Source organism: Leptinotarsa decemlineata, unplaced genomic scaffold (assembly GCF_025532065.1).
Source record: "Leptinotarsa decemlineata unplaced genomic scaffold, Ldec_3_MD MMD2_tig00026340_RagTag_RagTag, whole genome shotgun sequence".
Taxonomy (NCBI): Eukaryota; Metazoa; Arthropoda; class Insecta; order Coleoptera; family Chrysomelidae; genus Leptinotarsa; species Leptinotarsa decemlineata.
Window position 1 is genome coordinate 5210544 of NW_027412694.1, and position 24784 is coordinate 5235327.

Below are 24784 nucleotides of genomic sequence, written 5' to 3' on the forward strand. Positions count from 1 at the left end.
GAGGGTGTTGGAATTAGGTTGAAAGTTTTTGATTTTATTAATTAAATCTAAAGTGTTACTTACTGAATTGGCAGGTTTGTAGTTGGTTACATGTTTTATCACTTGTAAGACAAATGTTGACAAGATAGAGACAGGAGTATTGTAAAAGCTTACCACTGGTCTGATTGGAGTACCATCTTTATGTATCTTCGGGAGACCGTATAATCTTGGAATTTGTGGATTGCTAGGGATTAAATTGTGAGTTTTATTGAATTCAAAGAAAAGGTTTTCACAAGTTTTTATATAACTTCGAGTTTTTGAAATAAATTTGTTGAGAGGATTTAAATTTAAAGAAATGAAATTGTTGGAGCTTAAAAAGTCTTCAACTTTGTTAACATAGTCAATTTTATCAAGAATTACAAGGCAATTACCTTTGTCTGCTTTTGTTAAAATGAGATTATAATTGGAAATTTTTTTAAGTAATTTATGTAAGGAAATATTCAAATTCGTATGACTAGACCTATTCAAGTATGAAGGAGTTGCTTTGAGAGAAAGTTGATATTTTGTAATAGTAAACTGACAGAAATTTCTAATTTTCTGTTTAATCTTATTATTTTTGGAAAGATTGTCAATCAAGACATCTAATTCAATGGAAAAGGAAGTGAGATCTTTCTCAGACTGGTCTGAATTCAAAGAGAATTTAAGACCTAAAGATAGAAGAGCTATCTCGTCATCATTGAAAGAAGCACTAGAAAGATTTTTATTACGTTCGTGAAATTTAAATTCTGAAAACTTTTCAACTGAAGGTTGAGAGTTAAGTTGGTTCCTAGTGAGAATAAGGGAGTTGAGTTTCTTGCTTACTTTTTTAAATTTTAAATTACTTTGATAAGCCACTTGGTCTGCAATATCATTGAATAAATTTTGTAACAAAGGAAAATTATTAGAGATAAGATTGTCATAACTAATTTTCAAGTCCACATTAGTACGGTCTAGTTTGGCATAGTGTTTGCAAACTGCACTTCTGATGATTTTTCTCTCAGTGGAGTGTTTCAAATGAGGTGGTATATTGGTTGGCATTGTGGTTCTGGCAAACTTCGGAATGACATCTTCTCTCAAACAATTGTTTAAAAACCATATGTCAATTTGTAATAGACTTCTTCGAATTGATAACTTCCTATAGAAATCAGCTGGGACTACCATACTGTAGAATACATACATACTTTAATACAAAACCTCTTCGATTCATTAATTCAAATAAGTGTATTCAGCTTTTCCAAATCCTTTTTTTGAATTTTGAAAATCCAAATATTTTAGATAGAGAAACCAATACAACGAAAAGAATATTTTTGGAAATGATACATATTAATAACGAAGAACATTCAATGAATAAACGAACTGATATTGATAGTCTCAGCAAAATTTACACGTACCTACTGAAATATGATAAAGAAAATAAAAAATCTAGTAATTAGAGTATCATTCAGAATTTTCCCACTTGACATTGTCAGCCAAAATTTTTATTAACTGTCATTTATTAATGTTTTTCTATCTGTTTTTGAACCAACTACTATTGTAGTTGTCCTGACGAAGGTGTGAAATATACCGAAAGCTTGACATATAACAAAGAGTTTTCTTTGTAACAGCCCAGCTATTGACTGCAACCTCACGAATTAAATCGATTTATATATATATATATATATATATATATATATATATATATATATATATATATATATATATATATATATATATATATATATATACATCTTCTGGTGATGTCTGGTTTTTTCAACTAGACTGTTGAAAAAACCAGACATCACTTGAAATAAAGATAATGAATGACAAAAAAAAAATGAGTTCTACATGAAAACAATTTCAGCGACAGAAACTATCATAATTGAACTCTTTTCGTTTCGGAAGCATTACGAAAAATAAACAACATTGACACCTAAAGAAAGAAAAACCATGGATGTATTTCATAACTGCTGAAAATAATTAATCGGCGTAATAACCAACTGCTGATGTTTTGTAAGTTGTTTGTGTCCTGCGGCCATTCAAACCAGCACCATAAAACTTACCTTTAAATAGAAAGAGAAGCAGAAAATGACTAACACTCGACCTTCCCCATCAGTATTGAATCTAGCAGATATTGTGACATTACGTTCAATATTGTATGATTGAAAATAACCTAGATTGAGAGAAATTAAAGATTCTAATGGTATTTCAAAAATATTATGTTGCGATGTAGCTGTCGATTTTAAAATATTGTTTTCATATGACATTCTGATTAATGATCTTATATATCACCAAAAAACAAAATTTAAGGAAAATCAATCTAGTGAAAGACTTTCCACTTCATTCCCAATGCTTCAAAGTGACAATTGAGGGTGATTTTGATAATATGTTCTTAGTAACAGTCTCCTAAGCGTCGAGACGGACACCATTAAGATGCAATTGGATAGTCTGCAAGATAAGAGGAAGATTCATTCACAGTACAATTAGGGAAAAAATGGTAGTGTTATTAGCGAAAAGTTGTCTCAAAAGAGGGTTCTTGTCACCAGTCTTATGGAACTCTGTGATAGACCTGTACGACTTCTGGATACCATGGAACATAAAGAGAAACGTAGACAGCAACTAGTGAATAGTTTATTAAGATGAATGAGGGATTTCAGTCGAGCATAATAGAGTAATAATGATCTTCACAACTTTGAGTCGAAGAGATACAACTTTGGGGGGCGGTAGAATATCTGTGAGTGATACTTGATCTCAATCTGATGTGAACTGATACTTAAATATGACAAAAAAATCGGAGGTGGGAGTTATGCTGGCCAGACGCATCTGAAGAAAGACATGAGGGCTGGGACCAGACATATTATATTGGATATACTCAATAGTGGTTGAATTAATGATAAAATATGCTATTTTTCTTTGGTAGCCGAAAATGAAACAAACTATGAGTATCCACCAACTAAAAAAGGTGAAGAGACTTGCTTGCCTGGAATAAAAGGAATAATGAAAACCAAATCAACGGCACCACTGGAGACACCTTTGATTCTCTGAATCTTTGTAATAACAAGAGAGTCTTGAGTGGGCTAATTCAGATTGGAAGATATATCAAGCTATAAGAGATCGGGCATAATTGAAATTTTGAAATATGTGAAGGAAACAAAAATTGAACATGTTGACGGCAGTGAAAAAGCTGAAAAGTATGCTATAAACAGGTCATCAGTTCCATATATTGGCCCTGAATTAGCTGCAGGAGTATCAGAATACATGGAAGAGGAAATCAGAAAATGGGTCATTGATAAACTTAAATTCTACTTGGAATAGACATCTGGGGACCCACACGAGAAAACAGGAAAGAATTGTTTGAAACAAGTACTAAAAAAATGCTAGATCAGAGCAGGAATTGAATCAGTATAATTACTGAGTTACTCATGAACAGAGAGAGCTCATCATGTCATCTTCACGGAAAACAAGATTATCTAATAATAATTTCCGATTAATGAGCACAGCAGTCGAAAAACGAATTCAATAAGAAATTCAAGAAAATGGCTCTCTACTCCAATTTCTGTTGGTTGATATACCTAATGAAATGAAAGAGCTTTCTATTGCTTTTGGAAAATGAGTAAAAATCAGAGTTATATAAGTGGGAGTCAAACTGAGAGCAATCAGTAGATCACGCATTGAATGCCAACTAGAAATAGGTATCAATTTTTTTCTCCGTATCCCTTGGAATATTCAAATTATTAACATCCATATTGTCACAAATTATTACATAGATTGAAACAATATCACGGCACACAAAATGCGTTTCTTCAAACAATTTTATGTAAATTCCAGAACTCAAATGACCAAACTCTTTCAAATTAATTGCTATGATATTTTCTGCGGAAAATCATGATTCAGGGATACTTAAAATATTTTTTTCTAGTTTGTATATTCATTTCTAATCGGAAACTTCATTTGACAGCATTTTGAGATTGCCTGAAAGGTTTACAGAGTGATAATCATTGAAATTGTTTGATAGAGAAATCTCTCAACAATAACGTTATCTAAATACTATTCCTATAGTATTTAGATGACATACATCAAATTCATATCCTGGCGATCTTTTTCGAAAATACGATCTAACATAGAGTCAGAAAATTGACTCTTCTCCTGTGAAAAAAACATTTTCTTCATCATCAGTTGGATTCATGCCAACAATTGATCCATTTTTTTTCAACTTCAATGTCCTGTTAACGGTTTTGTCGCTTTTTTTTATTGAATTTCCGTCCTAGTTGACAACTTTTTTTGCATTCATCTGTGATCGCAATTTGATCTACTATAACATTCTTAATGAGCTTGATGAGAATGAAAAAAATATTATTGTCTTTAACAGCCCTTCGAGCTAGTAAAAAAAATCTATAGTAATCCATTTTAAAATTCATGTCTATTAACTTTAATGATACCGCGAAATCGTAACTTAATATCAAATGATAATTATGTAAACACCCAGTAGAGAAAGATGTCATTCATGATCAAAAGAGAAGGGGACATTTGCGTGAAGAGAGTAAAGGTAAGCTATTTTCATTAATGCCAGTTTACTCATAGTAACGCAGCATTTCAAAGTAGACTGAACAGTTAGTACAAGAACGATTTTAGTGTAGCTCGTGCGTGCTGTTTCGTACAATTGTACTTTATTAAATGAAAAATTCAACATAATTTCATGCAATAATTTGTGCTGAATCATCAGGTAAGTGAAAAGTGAACTTCAATCAAGAGACCACTTTTAATTCATGAAATGCTCAAAAATCTTTAGTTAACATAAAGAATACAAACTCTCAGTTCACTCACACCTAGCACTGTACTGAAATTGTTACGTTTGATCAGCTTTTTAAACCTTCTTGAGATATTTTACTTATCTGTAGTTTATGTGTTTATATATTTCGATTGCTCTAAATTTGAAATAAACTTAGGTTCATCAATTCTCATTTGGAGTTTATTATTTTAACCTGAGTTTTCTACAATAATATTATGCAGGGTTTTCTTTTCACTTTTACTAGTAAACTCAAAATTTTAAAATTATGTTCCTCATTGTACCTTCTTCATTTTTAGAGATGCTAAAAATCTTTTTTTACTTCACTATCAAAACTGATCCAACTATGATTGAAGAATGGTTTTATAAGCTGTCCATAGAAGTAGCTCTAGCCTCAACATTGGAATTTCAAATGCAGATCTTCATTTTTTGTAGAAATTTTTTATCAGTGATGGTCATATATTATGATTTCATGAAATTGAAGGTATTTCAATATTTCAATAATCATCATAATAAATTATTATTTTTTTATTTCGAATTTGATATCCACTCGAAAGAAAGCAATTCAAGTAGCACAGCCCATTTCCACTAAAAAAATTCTGACATCTCCTCTAGTAATTCCAATAAGGTATGTCTAATTCGTACAACCTTTCGAAAGTTTCAGAAAAACTCAAACTTTTAGGTCCATTAATCCTCTCAGCCTACACAGTGTTTAATAAAGATTCAATCAGTGGATGTCGATGAATTAAACTCTCTCAATTTCTAACAAAAGTAACGACAAGGTATCATCCAAAATACCGGAGAAACCAACATAGATATCGGTTTTTGCTAGAAATTACAATGGCAAAGTGTCAACTGATGTTCAATATCTCTACAAATAAATAAAGTGGAGGCTAAAATATAATTTGGAAATTTTCGTTTTTTTCTGTATATTTCCGAAAACGAAAAAACTCAAAGTCAGTTTTTCACTATCGTTGAATAGTACAAAAATATGCCACTTTGACATAATTAATCAAACTCTTTGTCACTTTTTACGAAATCTACATGCATAGTTTCGGACTTGAATAGCCCTGTATACACCTATATATGTTCGCTCTATATATATATATATACAATATATATATATATATATATATATATATATATATATATACAATATATATATATATATATATATATATATATATATATATATATATACAAATATGAAAGTTATTGAGTGTCTTGATATAGAAACAGAAGTTAATATCGGACATAGCACTCATGAAAGTGGCTGCACCATACTGATGATGGGCCAAAAGCCCGAAACACGTGTCTATGGTTTGCCACTTTCATGAGTGCTATGTCCGATAATAACTTCTGTTTCTATATATATATATATATATATATATATATATATATATATATATATATATATATATATATATATATAATATATATATATATATATATATATATATATATATATATATATATATATATATATATATATATATATATATATATATATATATATATATATATATTTGAATTGAAGGGGTTATATTTTAAGGAGTGATTAATTTTTTTGGAAAAGAAAGGCTTTCTACTACTCCATCTGATACAAAAAAAATGAGAGAATCTTCCAAAGAAAGGAAGGAAGTAATCAATTTGAAACTCTATACATGAATGTGTAGATCATGCAAAGAAGTAACTTTCAGACAGTTATTGTGGAATAACAATTGTTTGAAATACAAACTGAGTAGAGAAAAGTATCTTCTGTATAATTCAGTGTTCATATAGAAGTATTTGTTTCGAAAGAATTATTTTCTTTCGTGTAATTCAATGTTTATATGAAAGTAGCTGTTTCAGGAGGACTTTCTTTCAGTTTATGTCTGAAAGTTACTTCTTTGCGTGATCTACACATTCATGTATAGAGTTTCAAATTGATTACTTCCTTCCTTTCTTTGGAAGATTCTCTCATCCCTTTTTTTTGTATCAGATGGAGTAGTAGAAAGCCAAAAACTTTCTTTCCGAAATATATATATTTATATATATATATATATATATATATATATATATATATATATATATTATATAAGTGGATAATCTTAGCGACAGGAATAATGTACAGCAAAATGAAAATAATAATGAAAATTGTAACAATCAATAACTCTTTCTCAAAGTCAAAAATTTTTAAATCATCATACCTATTGAAAAATGACATTTATGTCAAAGTATGACATTTGTCAAACCCAAATTGATCTTATACATGCTCAACCTTCTCCGTCAGTTTATGTGTTCAATTTATTGTTTTTAACTCATTTTTACTGTAAGTATGAATTGTAATGTTTTTCGATGGCAAAAAAAACCAACAACTCAATAAATTATAGGCCCTGGAGAAGCTTCCCATTAGAAGCGAAAGTTTGGCAAAGTAGAACAGAGATTTGATTTTCGATTTTTTGACTGAAAGACCCCGTTAAACATTTTGCTGTATATTATATATATTATATATTATATATATATATATATATATATATATATATATATATATATATATATATATATATATATATATATATATATATACTACATGGATCAATAAGTCCCGAGACTAACCCAGAGATGGCGCTCTTAGTAAACCAGTCTTAGTAAACAACGTCTTTCTAGAGTACTAACCTTTGCTTGAAACGTGTCGAAATTTTAAGTCGATCGGACCAGAAACAGCTGAGTTATCGAGGTTAGAGTAAAGTCGTTTTGTAGTTTGTTTAAAAAATGGAAAAAACCGAGTTTCGTGTTCTGATAAAACATTGTTTTTTAATGGGTAAAAACACCGTGCAAGCGAAAGAATGGATTGAAAAATGTTACCCGGACTCTTGTCCATCAAAAGCAACGATTTGTCGGTGGTTTGCCGAGTTTAAACGTGGTCGTACCGACACAAATGACGCAGAACGCTCGGGTAGACCTGTGGAAGCTGTTACACCGGAAAATGTGAGTGAAAATTGAGCATGAAAAAGGTTTTTTCTAAGTGGGTGCCGCGATTGCTTTCGATGGAACAAAAACAGCAACGAGTCGATGATTCAGAAAGCTGTTTATCGCTATTTACTCGCAACAAAAAAGATTTCTTGCGTCGTTACGTGACCATGGACGAAACATGGATACATCACTACACTCCAGAGTCAAAGCGGCAGTCATCTGAGTGGCGCACAGCTGGCGAAAGCCGTCCGAAACGTCCGAAAACGCAGCAGTCAGCTGGCAAAGTGATGGCGTCAGTTTTTTGGGATGCGCATGGCGTGATTTTCATTGACTACCTCGAAAAAGGTAAATCGATCAACAGTGATTATTATATTGACTTACTGGTACGTTTGAAGGAGGAAATCGCAAAAAACGACCGCACATGCAGAGAAAAAAAATCCTTTTTCACCAAGACAATGCACCTTGCCACAGGTCGATGAAAACAATGGCAAAATTAAACGAATTGGGCTTTGATCTGCTTCCCCACCCCCCATACTCACCAGATTTAGCCCCCAGTGACTACTGGCTCTTTGCTGATCTTGAAAAAATGCTCCAGGGAAAAAGATTTGGCTCAAATGAGGAGGTCATCGCTGAAACTGAAACTTATTTTGAAGCGAAAGATACATTTTTTTATAAACATGGTATTGAAAAATTGGAAAAGCGTTGGAACCATTGTATCACCCTAAAAGGAGATTATGTTGATGAATAAAAAAAAATTTTGTAAAAAAAATGTTGTTTTCATTGTTAGTCTCGGGACTTATTGATCCATGTGTTATATATATATATATATATATATATATATATATATATATATATATATATATATATATATATATAAAGTTGAGAAACTTAGCGACTGGAGAAATGTACAGTAGAATGAAATAACGGGGTCTCTCAGTCAAAAAATCAAAAATCAAAAACTCTGCTTTACTTTGTTAAGCTTTCGCTTCTAGTGGGAAGCTACTTCAGGGCAGTAAAAATGAGTAAAAACATTATATGTTCAATTAATTGTTTTTTACTCATTTTTACTGCCCTGAAGAAGCTTCCCACTAGAAGCGAAAGCTTGGCAAAGTAAAGCAGAGTTTTTGATTTTTTGACTGAGAGACCCCGTTATTCAACAATGCGATGCATTGTTTGGAACCTTTGGAGCATCACCAAAGTTTTATCCCAACATCAAACCGTTATATCAACACCTCGACACGTGTTTCGATCACCTTCAAGAGGAAGATTAAACAGTTTATTCTTCCTCTTGAAGATGATCACTTGGTTATCGAAACAAGTGTCGAAGTGTTGAAATAACGGTTTGATGTTGGGATTAAACTCCAAAATGGACATATTGAAATTATTCAAAATTTTTCTATCCGTTGACTCAATACGGTCAGTCAAATATTCATTTTTCAATACATAAACGTAACGTTCTATTTCCGTTTCCAAAATGATAGACGGCATTATAATGACGTTTCCATGATATCTTCTGAGCGATAAGTCCCGTAACAAGTGATGGAGAATTTGAATGAGGTAAACAGCGCATGAAATACGCATGTCATTCACTTACGTCAAAACTCCTTATTCACACAAGTATCGTACAAAAACTTCCATTCATTCCAAAACAAAGGTTGCATCGATCAATGAGGTCATTAGAGACGAGACAAAAATATCTTTCATTTTCAAAATATCTCTTTTTTCTATTTCTATCAATATGAGGTGGATGAAATTCATCAACCGAAAGAGGAGGGAGTCATATATTTGGTGTTATGTATCACCAAATATTACAGGATTGAACATCTCGTAAAAATCAAGGTGGATGACATCTCTTCTTTCGAAAACGCCATCTATTGTTTCTACAGAGAACTCAATTCTCGAATATCTATGGTGAACGAAGTTACCCAAAGCGGTCAGTTAAGCTTTGACATCAACCACCGAAAAAATTCCTTATCCGTATTTCACTGCAGCTTTTACTGCAAGACAACCGGTTGAAATACAGAACCCAAAACATTGGTGATCCAACAACAGACCTGCCATAGGTCTCATCATGTGTTAATCCAAACCAAAAATGCATTGCTGGATTCAACTGTCCTTACAGAACAAGGGCGACGATATCTCCCCTTATGAAGACGACATCTATAGAATCAGCAGAATAACTCAAGCACCAAATATCTAAAGTGAACGAGGCACCCCAGGGGATAAATATTACCTAGAGAGATATATAAAAAGTAGATGCATCTTTGAACATGTTTAAGAAATATGTTTAAAATATGTTTTTCGTTAACCAGCTATCGCACCCCTATGAACGGCAATCCTCAGAAGTGCTAGCTAAGGACTAACGAGGTCTTACTTTCTAAGGCGTGATTCCTAACACGGGTGCAAATAAATGTCAACACGTTTGAGGTTAACAATTTGCGAATAGATATATGGAGCAACGAAAAAAACCATTCCAGTATAAATATTTTCTGGAAAAAAAATCTTGTTAATCAGTATCTCTTTGCTCGACTCCTTTGAATCCTCAAAAACAACCACAGAAGCTGCCACTATCGATCTGAAAATCCGACAATATTATTTTCAACAAAAAAATTAAAAACTAGAATTTACTGTATAGATAGAGGTGTGAAATGAAGAAATGAACTGGAACCTTTTTGGAGAATAAATCTAAAACAAGTACTGTTCCCAACTTGGAAGAAATTGATAAGAAATGACAGTTTTTAGCCACCTGAGCTGTTTCAGAAGAGATGTTTTTTTTGGATAAGATATGTTTTTCCTTTCTAGTTCTCTATTTCCATTCGAAATTTGTGGAGAAACTCCAGAGAAAAGAAAGGAATTAAGTTCAGAAAGAATTCTTTACAAAGATGTTAAGATCGGACATAGAAATCATTTTCAGAGACAGCCCTCCTGAAACCACTACCCTTACATAAACATTATACTACTATTATATTATAACTACTATTATACAAAAACCAATTTTTTTCTATGCAGTTTTCACTCTGAACATTCGTTCGTTCGGAATTTCGGAATAAGACACTTAATAACACATTTTATTACGTCACCAGCATCTCTCTGGATAATATTACTAGACGAAGCGCTTTTTCATTCATAATGTTATGACTTTATGTCATAGATGAGACAAAATCACTTATTTGTGTTGCACTGTTTGAAACCTTTGGTGTAATAATGAATATTACTGGAGTTTAATCCTAACACCTTGACACGTGTTTCAATCGCCAAGTGATTATCTTCGAGAGGAATATTGGATCAGTTTAATATTCCTCTCGAAGATGATCACTTGCTGATTGAAACACGTGTCAAGGTGTTAAAAATAATGGTTTCGTGCTGTAGTAATATTCAAAACTATTTATGATTCGATAATACAACGTAAAGACTTTCTTATGCTTATTTGATTCAATTGCAGACAAATGTATCTCGTTCAAATTGACAGTAGTATATTTTTTAAAGGAATTAGCTCTAGGAAAATGGAAAGTTTTTTAGGATTTCTATTTCTCAATCTTTTCAAAAGAGTTGTGGGAAGCTTCCAGACGCAAGAAGAAAGTATTTAAGTTAAGAATAAAATATTTTGAATGATGTGTAGATCATACATAGAAGTTTCTTTCAGATAGAAACTGGAAGGTAAATTCCTCCCGAAACAACTACTTTGTTCAACATTGAATTATTGAATTAATTGATAGACACGCCATACAATATAATATATGGAAGACTCACGATGTGAAATCTTCTGTTCCAAAGTGTTTAATTAATTTACTATTTAGAGATGTTTTCAATAGTTCAATCCGTTGGTATTACTCTGAGTGGTTTAAAGATGATGCTTCTGAAAGTATGGTAGAACTGACCGATATTCAATGAAAATCCATTACAACGTATTCCAAAATAAGACTTCACTGTGAGATTTCCACTCAAAAGATTACAAAACCGCGACACGTGTTTCGCTTTACGATAGAATTTTCGAGCGTCACAATACCCGAAGATGAATGAGGATATCTGACTAACTGTGGTGAATTATGTATTGAAAATTTGGACATCGAGAACTTGGTTTTCAAAAAAAAAATCGATTTCAAATAAGACTCAAAAAAGCGTTTATTATCTTCGAGAGCAGTGCAAAGAATGAATATTTATTAGGACAATTATTAAAATATTTGAAATATAATGAGTCTCGGGCTCCTGTAGATAAGGCACGTTTCTTGACATCTGGTACCACGTAACTGGTGTAAATTACATCATACCTATTTCTGAGTTTTTTTCGCTTTCGGTATATATCAATGATTTGAATCACTATTTCAATCTTTGCAAATTTTTGCTATGTACTGATGACTATATCATTATTTGAATAGCCTGATGGCTTATTGTGAAACAAATCATTTGAATATCAATACAGAAATGTATTTGTCAATTCAATTCACCAAAAATACCTATTCATTAAAAACAGGTCATAAAGTAAATAATGAAATGGACACAAAAAATCTCTCATTTTTTTATATCAAAATGTTTCCTTATTCCAATTTACAATATATTTCAGACTTTGAAAATGTAATGAGTTCTAAATTCCATTCAGTCTTATTCAAACTAAGCTGAATTCTGATATAGTCATTTGGTCATCATGATGTTTATACGTAACAAAATTGAGAAAGATATTGAATAAGTTGTATAAATGTTTGAACTTCAAAGTTACCGGTATTTCTCAATTTTCAGACACTTTAGGTTAGTTTTTCTCCATTCTTTCACTCTAGGAATAGTGTTCAATTCTCAAAATGTTTAACAAGATGGTTTTTCTCAACCCTACTATTGTGTGGTCCTTTTCCGGTTTCTGCTGAAATAAATACGAGGTTGCGATTGTATTATATATCAAAACGGCAAAATTTCTAGAATTCAAGATTCAAGTCACTAATAATGAAATCTGTTGAGAATGTATTCAGTAAATGAAAAATTTCTTCATTTTGATGAACATAAAATATTCAAACAAACTTTTGTAACACCAATAGGAGCAAAAATAAGCCCCATGGAGTTAAATTTCTAGGATTGAAGATTTTTTGGAAAAAAAAAGGTTTTAGCTTTCTACTTCTCCATCTTTATAAAGATGGAGAACGGGTCAACTCAAAATATTGAAATTTGGAATAATGAAATAAATGCACGAATACTTCATTTTGAAGTGAAATTGACAGATGAAACTTTTTTTAAAGCTCCTGACACATGCTTCATAACCCTAGAATATAATGTCAATATCTTCAACTACTACAAAATGACGAAACTTTTAATAATTGCCTGCATACATTGACATTCAACTACATAATATGAGGTTATAAGCTTGAGGTCAGTTCAGACGATGCTCAATATGGTTGCCTTGAACTTCTTGACACATGAACAGACTATCCGATATTTCTCGCCGAACATTTTCGAACACAGTAACGTCAATATCTTTACAAATATTTATTTCCTCTGCCGTATATCCAACATTGAAGCTGGTTCAGTTTCGTACACCTTTTTGCATCGAATAGCCCCATAAAAAAATCTAAACGTGTCAAATCTGGTGAGCAGGCTGGCCATTCTGTAGCACCTTGACGGCCAATCCAACGACCGAGAAAAGTAGTATCCAAATAGTTCCTCACTTGTCTGGAGTAATGTGGCGGTGCTCCATGTTGTTGGAATACAATATCCATATCGAATTCATTAGAATTCGCTTCGTCGATATCAGTGAGGAGAAGATCAACAGTAGTTGATCTGGGGGCTTTTTGTTGGTGTGGAATTGGCTGCGGTGGAAGTGCGCCCGTCTCTCGATCGTAAGGCCGTAAGTTCGAATTTTGCCTTTACCAGATATTTTTCTCGAGAGAATTTATCTGGTTGAAGCTGGAATGATTCTGCAACCGTGTTAGGAATCACACGTTAAAAGTTAAGACCTCGTTAGTCCTAAGGTCTCACAAGTGTCTCAACTTTTGAGAGTTGTCGTTCGTATGGGGGCGACAGCTGATTAACGGAAAAATATATTTTTTTTAAACACTACCGGTAGTTGTGAATTTGGATACAAGTTCCCTCAAATATTTTCTACAGATAGGACGATTCGAAAAACAATCATTGACAATCAATTCGGTCTCGTGAAAGTTCGTAAATAAAAATCGCTTCAATTTTTTCTTCCAATGGACGAGAATTGACCATTTTAGATATTGTTGACGTGGTACTTTTCTAATAGTAAAACCGAAAACTAAATGAAAATAATTCAACCGAACAATGATATCGTTTTTATAAACAAAAAATAACTCAACGAACCTTATCAGGTTGTTGGAATCGCCATATGGCAGATAAAAAGGAATATCGATATTATGTGTTTGTTTTCAGTAAACTATTAAATGTTCCGCCATTTTGTAATAGGTAAAGATATTGACTTCATATTCTAGGGTTGTAAAGTATTCGTTAAGAACTTTCAAATTTTGTGTCACAAGACCCTCTTTCCTTTTAATTTTTTTCCCTGATGGCGCCCAGTCGCCATCTTGAAAGTTTTTCGTCAATTCCATTTCAAAATGAAGTATTCATGCATTAATTTCATTTTTTCAAATGTCAATTTTTATAATGATCCGTTCAAAAAACAAAAGCGGGAGGGGCATTAAAAAAACGTATATGCTGAAGTGTCATCCCGGGTTTACATCCGTTCGTCTTCGACATCATTACGTTTCGGCAAGATTCCATTTGCTTCATTCATGTTTTGAGGTTCAACTCATCACACCTCGAACTTCACTGTTTGAGAACTCTTCCATTTGGAGAACTGCGTTTATGTGAAATAAACTTCCTAAGAAGGTTTTTCCAAATAAATTTAATCGCTAGCGATTCAAATCCAGAGTGGATCGCTACTTTCGCACAGGCACCGCTCTTAGAGCGTCTCAAGGATTTTTCTGTGTTGTTCTGCTTTTTAGCCGGATTCGTTGCCGTGGTCTGTACTTGTGGCGTAGAAAGTCCTGATTGGTCGACGGTGTGCCTTTTTGGCGGGAAGCGTTCCGGTTGACGGGTGGGCAGGGTTTTTTCCAAAAAACCAAAAACACCAGCTTTTTCGTTCAAGTCATGTTTATTTGGTTTAAACCAGGTTTATTTGATACAAAGTATTATAAGTCTAAGTACTTTAAAAATTAATAAATTATTTTATGAAATAATAGTAAAAAACAATGAAAAAAAAATGATTAAGACAACTTTTATTTTCATTTACACACACAAAAAATTTACCTAACAAAAAATCTTCAAACGTAATAATATTCAAAATAACAAAGTTCGAAAATACAAAAATAGAATTTATTTACCTTCATTCGCGGCAGATGTATTAAAAAGATAACAAAATGGAAAAAAAATTTAAATATTACTAGTGTAGAATTATAGTTCTTTCAATTATTAGAATAATTTGAAATATATCAATTTAAAAATTCAAATACCAAATTTTTATTTGTAGTTTATTAAGCTGCAGTTTCAATTATTAGAATGATATCAATTACATAGAGAGAAAAACCCAATGAAAAACAGTTTTTTTTTCTCAAAAAATCATTTGGTTCACACCATGGTTGCAAGCCTGTTGGTTTAAAACTGCCAAGAGAAAAAAATACATTGGAGTTGATCCAAGTTACGAGGGATGACATTAGAAGAATTTTAGGGATGGAAAACGAATTTTCATGGTTTTCACCGATATTAAACTTCATACCGGAAAAATAAATACAAAAGCTGTAGGAAATATGATGATTTTCAACTTTTGTATGCATTATTTTTCTAAATATCCCAAAAATTTACGAGAAAAATTGCAGAACCTTTTTTTCGTTTTGATTGTTTTCTGTTTCATCAATAAGTTGTTTTATCATGATACTTGATGAAGGTTTACCTTATTGTATTCGTGTCATGCTATGGAAAATAATAGAAACTATAGCTTCTACCTGCTACTTCATCTGCGTCAATAACAAAAGAAAGGTAAATCATAATTCACTAGCGAACAAAAATTCATCACAAAACAATAGCTGAATGTGTCATGAAGATGAACGTGACTACAACAGTACTAACTGTACGCGTGGAGGTGGTGTTATAATAGCAATTAAATCATCCTATAACGCTACAGAAATAAGAGTTTCTGATTCTAATTTGTTTGAAGATGTCTGGGTGAAACTTAAGATCAACAACAAATCGATTGTATTGTGTGTCGTTTACTTTGTTCCTGAATCGTCTCTCGATGCATATCAAAGATTTGTTGAGCATATTACCGAGGTGAAAAGACATCACATAGGCGCAAATTTCATTATTGTGGGTGACTTCAACTTTCCCCGAGTTACTTGGTCATATGAGGAACAAGTTTTGATTCCAGAGTATTTACCTGACCAGCGTGTAGAATTTCTGCTCGACGAACTCCCGTTTATGGGCTTTCAGCAATATAATGATGTTAAAAATGTTAAAGAAAAAATTTTGGACTTAGTTTTCTCTGATGAAATTTCAATTGACGTAAGGCTTTCTGATACTACACTGCTCAATAATTTTCCGGCAGATGCATATCACCCTCCACTCCAGCTTAAATTAGATTTTGAGAATATGTTACAGCCTACGTTCAGATATAGAGAAAAAGTGTTTTTATTTCAAAAAGGTGATTACGAAGGGCTGAATAGCTACTTAAGCGACATTAATTGGTCTTCTAAGCTTAATTCGGAAATTGAGTTAGCAGTTTTATCCTTTTATGAAATTTTATTTGAAGGTTTTACTCGATTTGTGCCACAGCGATATATAACTAGTTCAAAGTATCCTAAATGGTACAGTTCCTTTCTGATTCAACTTATAAAAAAAAAGAACTCCTTATTCAAGAAATTCAAAAAAACTAAATTGGATTGTGATTACAAAGAATACTCCAAGTTGCGCAAGGAAACCAAGTATCATATAGATAAATGTTACCTGCTATATCTATCTAATATAGAAAATATGATCCCTACTAACATCAAATATTTCTGGTCATTTTTCAATTCATTGAGGAAAGATAAAGGGTTACCTACTATTATGACATATAATGGGTTGAACTTTGACACCCCTAAAACTATTGCCGATGCTTTTGCGGTACATTTCAAATCTTGCTTTTCGATTCATTCACCTGTTCAAAATTATGTACCAGTCCATACCAATTACGATATTAACAACACGTTATCTTTCCACACCTTCAGTGAAGTGGTAATTGAAAATAAATTGAAAAACCTAGATGTCTCAAAGGGCGCGGGTCCTGACGGAATTCCAGTATTGTTAAGGAATTGCTGTCACTGTTTATCACATCCCCTTAAAATACTTTTTCAAAGATCATTTGATACAGGGATTTTTCCAGGTGTTTGGAAAAAATCTTTCCTTTCTCCAGTATTCAAAAGTGGAAACAGAAATGACATTCAGAATTACAGGGGTATCTCGAAAATTTCTTGTATTCCCAAAGTATTTGAATCTTTAATTACGGATGAAATATTCAATAATTTCAAACACGTCATAATAGATGAACAACATGGATTCTACAAAGGAAGGTCTACTGCCACCAATTTGGCTGTCTATCAAAACTTCATCACAAATAAGCTTGAGCAAGGGTTCCAAGTTGATGTTATCTACACGGACCTTGCTAAAGCCTTCGATTCAGTTTGTCATGAACTATTAATTTTAAAACTTAATAATCTTGGAATAACGGGCAGATACTTGAAATTTATTGAATCCTACCTTTCCGGTAGATCGCAGAATGTGAGGATAGCTGACAGTGTGTCAGAAACAATTCATGTAACTTCAGGAGTTCCGCAAGGTTCGCACATTGGTCCTATATTATTTCTACTCTTTATTAATGATGTTAAATCAGTGTTCAAACACTGTAATATCTCTCTGTATGCGGACGACCTAAAATTTTTCAAAACAGTGCAATCTACCAATGATATTGAATGTATACAGAATGACCTAGATAGCTTTTGTACCTACTGTAATACTAATTGTCTAAAAGTTAACATTAAGAAATGTAATGTGTTGAGATTTTATAGAATGAGACATCCTATCATTGGAAACTACTCCATTAATGATGCAACTCTTCAAACTGTCAAAAGCTTATGCGATTTGGGAATTACTTTCGATAAAGATCTAAGCTTTATTGATCATATCAATAATATCTGTAATAAAGCATTCAGAATGCTCGGATTCATCAAAAGGAATACCCGGCATATTACAGAATATGATGCTATAAAGACATTATACTTTTCACTGGTTCGGAGTATTTTGGAATATAATAGTGTAATTTGGTGTCCTCTTCATTCTTGTCACAAAGAGAGGCTTGAAAAAGTGCAAAATCGCTTTTCAAAATATATAATTTGGAAACTTGGCCTACCCTACTTGGATTTACCTCGCAAATGAGGCTGTCGGTATTAGATTTATTATCACTTGAGGACAGACGTAAACTTGCAATGGTTCTATTCCTTCATAAAATAATAAACTTCCACTACAATTGTTCAGCTATTTTAGATGACCTTTGCCTTTCTGTTAACTCAAGATCCTTAAGAAGCAATCGCATTTTTTCATTTGGGTTGCGATTTCACAGGACTAACTATGGCTCGATGGCAATAAGTTGTAGGCTTCAAAAAAATTTCAATACATACTTTTCAGAACTTGATCTTTTTCATTTGTCATATTTAAAATTCAAAAAAATGGCAATTAGACGACTTCATCAAGAGATTGTTTATTAAACTTCTGAATATTCGTTTATTATTTCTTTTAATAATCATAACTTATTCTAGTATTCGTACATGTCTTTTTTTTGAATTTGAACTTAATGCACTATTTGACAAATGAAAATGCATACCTTTATTTAATATGAAGTAATAACTTGACTCTAGGGTTTGTTTGCACATTGATGTAATATTTGGGACTTTGTTACAATTCTGTAATGTACTTGACATAGTTACGTTTTAGTTTTATAACTAAATTATTCATTAGTGTTGAATGTCTTTAAGCTTATTTTTGTCTTTTTAATATTTTTTTTTATGTTCCATTTGGTATTTTATTAATAGTTTGTGGTGTATAGGACTGATAAAAAATAAATAGGTTTATTCATTTTTAAGCAATTATAATAGTTATATTATGGATTTTACTTGTTGGGTTCATAACTGAACTCTAATGCTTGACTGGTTTCAACAATTGAAACTTTCTTGACGTACCATTTGGGATTTTATAATAATTCTGTAGTGTACTTGACCGATAAATAAATAAAAATAAATCATATAATGTCCTCTATAAAGCTATATTACCCTGAAATTAAAATAATATAATACTCTCTCTGATAACAATCAAACAAATTTCACAACGTAGCTTCCTCGGTAATTAATTCAATCATTATCATCGATAGTGCTAATAATTCTCATCAAGTAACGGGTCGGTTCATTCATAAAAATGTAATATTGAATCAATTCGCATAATAACAAATTCACTCAAATATGAAATACCGTAAACATATGTAAATTAATGAATAACAAGCTCATAACGGGGTGAAAGTCTATGCGCCACATACAGTGTAAGACATTTAAGACGAAGACAACCCTGTAATTCAATCATTTTCGAAAGCAGACGTAGTACAGGCGTAGACCTTCATGGGCCGCACTTTTCGCAATACTTATCTCGAGTAGAGTGAGAGTTTTCTTCTTCTTCAAGAGGAAAATTGAACAGTTCAATCTTCCCTTTGAAGGTGATCACAAGGTGATTGAAACACGTGTCGAGGTGTTAAAAATAACGATTTGGTGTTGGGATTGAACTACACCAATGGTTCGAAACAGTGCACAAGTACATCATTGTATATTCATGGACTTGTTTGTCAAAATGCCTCAGTTTGCTTGAAAATGGTTTTATAAAACGAAACCGGTCGTAACAAATAAAAATCGTAGTAGAAAGTAGACAGAAGTTATTTTCTTCATACTATTTTAAATAAACGTATTGAAATAACTTGAAATTGATTATTATTATTTTATCAAATGTATGTTAAAGCGAAATTAGTCTCCTTTACTAGCCTGTCTTCAATTATGAGAAATTTTTGAATTTCGAGACTGGCCTGAACGAATTGTTCTTTTAGATAATTTGATTTACAGCCAGTCTCCAAATATGCCCATTCATTTTGTGAAATATTGATATAGTCTCACCTACTTAGAAAGCTATCAAACTCCAGGTGGTAATTACTCCGAAGTTTGGACAAAGACACCGACCAAAAAAAATTGAAGGTCGACTCTTTCAGTTGTATTGCCAATTGCATATTCAGGAAATTTTCTGTGAAGATTCCTGCACTGACGCCCTTCGTGTTATTAGGAGTAATTGTTTTCTGATAGGCCTCAGTCCATTCAACCTACAGTGTAGGTATATTCGAGACTGGCTTGAACGTTTAAAGTTCATTTCTTTGGAAATACATTTGTAATAAACACCTCAGGATCACTTTCTTGTACAATTTTCATGAGATTGAAGTTTTGCACTTCTTTTATATGATGATGAAGAAGTGGAAAGCTTTTTCTCGTGATGAGATATGATATGAAAGATGATATGAAATAGTGGAGTCCCAAAAGTTGCAGATGAGAAGTTTAAGACAAGTGTTTTCATTCTAAACTTTAGAGTTCATTTGGAAATTGCTATATTTTATGTAAATGGAATTTTATGTCAATAAATTTTCATATATTTAGATTTGTAGCATACCTGTGGATGATTTCTCCTTCATTTTCCATTTCGAATGATTGTAACATAAACTGAATGGAAAGAAGTGATAGCTGTACAATTCAATGTCAATTGATTTGAAAGAAGTTGTTTCAAATGAACGTTCCTTCAATTTGTATGATCTACACACTTTCAATGAATTTTCATAATTTTCTTCCCTTTCTCAGAAGTTTCCCTATTTTCTGTATAATGTTGAAGTAAAAAACTTCATTCCTGAAGATTACTTACCCGGCCAATGTTAATTTTTTTTCTTGAGAACTTTCATTCCTCATACACTAACGAAAAACTAATCCAATGAAGTTTCGAAACAAATTCTCGTAAAAAGGTTTCCTTACATTTCCAGTTGATATTTTCAATTCAAACAACCTGAATGTTCACTTTTCGTAATGTTTTTAAATAATATTTCAGGAAATGAAAAATTTTACATTTTTTCACGATATTATCCAATAGGTTCTACTTATTGAATTCACTTTGAAATGAATTTCATCGAAATATTTTCAGTTCTATACATTTGTGAGTCCATAACTTTCGATCATCAAATTATTATCGTCTATTGTCTCCACGAAAAATTGTGAACACTTGGTTGACCATTCCTTTCAGCAAATATATTTCCAAGTGGTCATTAGAATGTAGATTTTGGAGACAAAAATGCACGCACATTGGAAAAACATTAAACTACAGTCAAATAACATGATTCGTTGGAATTTTATCTCGGTATCCTCAAGTTGAACATACTTTTCTAATGAATCAATTTGATATCAATAAAACAACGAGATCGATGTGCTAATGATACCGGCAGTAATGGACGGTGGCCATTGCGGCAATTATCCAAAATAACCTTGACGAAGCTGACGTAGTTTATTTCCGAGATATTGTGAGAAAGATTGCCCTATGCCCTCGTTGAACAAGTTTGCGAATGAATAACGATAGCAATAATCTTATTGGAAAATAGATTCTGGAAGGTTGAAAATATCCAGTGGTAATAAAGATGAATCAAGGATACTCCGACCATATACTAGCTATTTGATTCAGTTCGACCATGTATCACAAAGATTTTACCCGTTCTAGTTGCCTTTTAAGGTGATATGAAGAACTTTTAGTCCAGTCATTATAGTAAGTTCACCTCGGAATTCGAGATATCCTCCTGTAAGTCTGTATATACTTGTATATTGACACCCTAAAAGTTGTCTCAAAACCTACATATGGTAGGGTGTAAGCAACTATTAAATTTCAAGGTCAAAGGTTACAAAAATCGGTTTTTTGCGCTTTTTTTGGAAATATCTCATTTCCTATGGGTTTTTTGCTATTTGTATTTATTACCAATATTGTAGAATACAAAATTCTCCACAAATTTTGTTTAAAAAAAAATTTTATACGGTGAACCGTTTTCAAGATAGAGGGCGGAGAGCACGCGGTCACAGCATCACTTCAGGTCAACCGGTGCCTCCGGTCGAAAACGCGCCATATATAGTTGATGAACTATCGATAAATCAATGATTATAAATATTTGTCAATTTTTATTGACTATTATATTATATTTTATCATTTTTTTCCTAACTTATCCACTTTTAATTCAGTATTAATTTATTTAACAACACTTACCTGCCCATGTAATTGCAGAATTGTTAATGAAAATATAGGGATTACATTTGAATTTTAACCTAATTGATATTTATAGCTTCTTACATGATGAAAAAAAAAAACAAATAAATTATGAATTAATCTTTTTATTAAAAAATATCATTGAATACATTTATTTTTATTGAAAGTAAAGAAATGGAATAAAGGGTACAAAAACTACAATTTATAATTTTAATCATCTTCTTCCTCTTCATCGTCGTCTTCGAGCTGCTGGTAAAATTCAAACTGGTCTTCATTATCGTCTTCAACGACATTTGTCTCAAGTTCTTCCATGATTTCGGGGTCAAAGGTTCCATCTTCGTTAATGTCGCTCTGATATGGTAGAGCATTGAGACAAGCTTGCTCATTACATTGACCACAAACTGAAGAGCATTGCAAGCCCGCTTTCCTGCATCCGCATCGCGAACCACAACCACTCTTACAGTTGCAGAAGATTGTATTTAGCAAATCTTCTGGAGCAGGTGGTAAAATTGTCATGATAGGCTCCAGAAAATCGTTTCGCATTGCCCAATCCCATACCTGGGGTTCCAAATCATGTCCTAACCAAGTTTGAACTTGATGATATACACGGTTGAAATGTTGATGAGCAGCTGCACTTGTTGGTGGAATATTTGAAAGCTGCACAGGTTTATTAAGTTTTGTAGACTTGACGTAATGCATATAACGAAGATGATCGAGACTTTTCACAGATTTCGGAGCATTATAGACTGCCAATAAGGTTTGAGTTCCACTCTCTAATAATCTCTGGGACAAACAATGTTCTTCCTCAAATGCTGCAGCTAGTTCATCCAAATTTTTCAGTTTCTCAAGAACTTTTAAAAATGATTTTTTTCCCTTTTTGAAAAGCGCAGAAGTTGTGTCACAGCCACTTAATGCGTGCAGAAATAAAATATGTTTTTTAGAATGAGGATAATCATCAAAACTTTTAGTCGAGTATATCTCTGCTCCATACAACATGATGAAGAAGAAATCCGCCATCAATAATGAACGTCACATTATTTTCATTGAGAACAAAATCAATTGGGCTCATGTTGTCATACAATGACGATTTTGTTGTTTTTCTCATGCCATCATTATCAAATAGAGCTGTTGGATACGGACTCAATTCATATTGAAGATATTCTTCAAGATTACTTTCAAATTGTTTGCTGACAGTAATTCTTTGGAAGAGTAATAATGGATCCACTGCAACTTTAAAATCACTTATTTTTACAGATTTGTTAACACTGGAAAGCGGCATTACTTTTTCGGAGCGTTTAAACTTTATTTCATTAAATGATAAGTCGGTGATCTTCTTCATAGACTCTAATCCAATTTCGTAAGCTCTGTGGCAGTTAATTTGCTCATTTCCAACAATTCCAGAAGCTATCGATATTAACTGCGTAGTATTTGGAAAAGGATCATGGAGTTTAAACTAATCAAATAGTATATTTACGTCAGCATTGTCTTTTTTCACTCTTGAGTCTCTGGAATCTACGTGTTGCTCGGTCGACTCCAAGAAGATATTACAGAACTTCTCCATTTCCTCACAAATAGTATTTGTGGCGTACATAGCATATACCCATTTACACAAAACACTTTCTTTCGTACTTCGACCACGAGATACTCCTCCTTCGGTTTTCATGGATTTCATGAGACTTTGTTCGATGACCATATCTGTCCATGTACCTGAATTATATTTCTGTTCGTTTCACTGTGAAAAATCTATTTCTGAAATTCTCATAAGTTTGCGAATATTTATAATCATTGATTTATCGATAGTTCATCAACTATATATGGCGCGTTTTCGACCGGAGGCACCGGTTGACCTGAAGTGATGCTGTGACCGCGCGCTCTCCGCCCTCTATCTCGAAAACGGTTCACCGTATAAAAAAATTTTTTTTACAAAATTTGTAGAAAATTTTGTATTCTACAATATTGATGATGAATACAAATAGCAAAAAACCCATAGGAAATGAGATATTTCCAAAAAAAGCGCAAAAAAAACGATTTTTGTGAACTTTGACCTTGAAATTTAATAGTTGCTTACACCCTACCATATGTAGGTTTTAAGACAACTTTTAGGGTGTCAATATACAAGTATTTAAAGACTTACAGCTGGGTATCTCGAATTCCGAGATTTTTACCTAATTTAAGCTTAAATGACTGGATTATTTGTACTCGAAAAGTAATCACTTCTATATGTGACATTCACCTACAAGTATTAAGAACAAGCTTTTTTTAATAATATAAATTCAAGTTACTTAAACAAAACAAATTTTTTTTTCTTGGTACATATCAATTTCATATTTTTTGGAATGATTATATGAAATTCAAGTAGTCTACATCTGAGTCGAAATAGTTGCAAATGCCATTAAACGAACTGATATAAACAGCAGCGCTGAGAAATCCTCAGGCCAGATATTCTTCATTGAAATAGCTCAAATAAATGGTATGTAAATTGTCGAGTCATTTATGCGCATCAACATCTGCAAATAAATTCTCTTCATATTCTGGTTCTTACGAAAATCAAAAATCAGTTTAGTTCAGCCACAACTAAGATCAAATATGTCTGGAAGTTGAAAATAAAAACTTCCAATAAATTTAGTATTATGTCCGTATATTTTGTCAGGTTTAAGGGCCGGCGTATTATAAAATTACTTTCCGACATTATGCGCTCAGATGTTAAAAGCG

General features: G+C 32.4%; 1 protein-coding gene across 1 annotated transcript in view; it reads left to right on the forward strand.

The window, feature by feature from the left end:
* The first annotated feature begins 4556 nt into the window (after nucleotides 1–4556).
* Nucleotides 4557–24784, forward strand: part of LOC111513159 (fatty acyl-CoA reductase wat) — a 93605-nt gene continuing 73377 nt past the window's right edge. Inside the window, exon 1 of the mRNA XM_023169324.2 lies at nucleotides 4557–4717. The gene's annotated coding sequence lies outside the window, so the exon portion shown is untranslated. The remainder of the gene's footprint in view (nucleotides 4718–24784) is intronic.